Here is a 1,905-nt window from a genome sequence, read left to right on the forward strand (position 1 = left end):
AGGACAGCAAGGGTGGGAGGGCCGGGAAGCAATGAAGTCAGAGGCAGCAGGGACTGCAGCTGAATCAATTTGGAGCTAAAAATAGCGCCTTGCCGCTTCTGCCTCCGCAGTGATTTCCTAAAGGTCTCAGCTGCGCCTTGGAGAAAGCCAGCATGTGTCCCCACCTCTCCTCCGCGACTGGCTAGCTGAGCAAAATAGCAAAAATCAGGAGAAGCAAAAGCAACTTCCTCATCGTCAGTGTCTCCAGCGCCCCAGAAGGGCCTCATATTTCACCTGTTTTCCTCTTGAGTGGGATAATTCGAGATAAGGTCTTCAGAGTCTGAAAAGATGTAAAGATTCCAGACATCCCTGAAGAATCCAGACAGCAGAGCCCGTGACTTTCAACCCCAGGGCATCAAGTCTTAAATAAGACTGAAGCTCTTTACCAGGTAGAAGATAAAAGTCTGAATCTTCAAAGGCGGACCATTGCAAATCAAACCCACTCAAGTTGTCCATGGGTGAATGTTTGAACCTTGAGAGAAAACAAAACTCGGCCTTGCCAATCATGTTGATTCTCCCAGGGGATACGGGATGCGGATTTAGATATCAGTTCCTGCATCTGATGCGAGACCCCCGCCCCACCCCCACCCCCACTCACACTGGTTAAGAAAAAAGACAGAAGGGACGGAGGCTTGGCACTTGGCAGAGTGATTATCCCTGCAGAGTGGGGAGGTAACCTTTCTGCTGCTACATCTTGACATTTGCATGGAGGCAAATGCATCACAGGTAATTGCACCTGCGTGTCAAAGCCTCTTGATTTGTCTGTTCCAACCACGGTATGAATGAGGACTTTAGAGCTGAGGGATCGAAGCAAAAAAAAAAGTGCACACAAATTATGGGAGAACAGATAATGGGATGGGCCATAAAAAGGTTGGATTGATGCTTCCTTCTCACTCCTGCAGAAAGAATCTGTTCAGATTAAACAGCCCAGCTTGTGAAAGTGTCCAAACTGGAGTCTTGGTTTTAAAATCACTATTAATAATTATCTTCCTATACTGTGGTGTTAAGTATGAATTGTACGTCCTTCAGAAGGAAATGAGAAACAAATAAAACCATACTGAATCCACAAATCCCATGGGTGTTAAGTACAGACAGAGCATTCAACAGGGACCCCAGTCTCCTCCTATTTTAATCCTCAATTCTTACTTTTAATCAAGCAAACTTAAACTATAGACAGTCATCTGTGTAGTATCTGGAGGCGTATTAAAGGTTCCAAAGATCTCAGAAACTATGAGGTTCTGTAGGTGAATGTAGTTGCTCATGGTACATATAGCTTTGGAATAATTTCATTCTGTTGGAAGGAAAGAAACAATTCCTGTCAGAAAGAAAAGTAGAACACTGCCCAACTTGCCAATTTGACAAACACGGCAAACTGTTATCAACCACATTGGGAATCTGGCTTTCTCAGGAGGACCTATTGTTTACAGAAATATCTCAGCTGAGAAAGAAGCAAACATTACCCCTGAGCTACTGTGATAAAATTCACATGGCTTCCCAAGGTTATTTATAACCTCCGAGGGGGAAATTTGCAGAAAATTTAGAATTGCTACAACGGTCCCCTTTGGTGCTTCTGAGATTTTTTGGAGCTATTTCAATATTCCAATGACTGTTTTCCCACCATCAAACAAGGACCTCTAAAGTGGAGCCCGTTTCTGCCCTGTTGGTTCCTAATATAGTTGGTGGAAGTAGAAATGTTTAGGGTGGGTACAAAAAAACAAAACAAAAAAATCAGTACTTGCTATGTAATCTAACTATTTTTATTTTCTTATAAAGACATATTTGAAGATATGAGATCATTTTTGAAATTTAGCCAAATTTAGCCAGAGAAATGCCTCAGTGATTAAGAACATGGGCTGTTCTTCCAAA

Source organism: Psammomys obesus, unplaced genomic scaffold (assembly GCF_907164565.1).
Source record: "Psammomys obesus unplaced genomic scaffold, mPsaObe1.curated_primary_1811, whole genome shotgun sequence".
Classification (NCBI taxonomy): domain Eukaryota; kingdom Metazoa; phylum Chordata; class Mammalia; order Rodentia; family Muridae; genus Psammomys; species Psammomys obesus.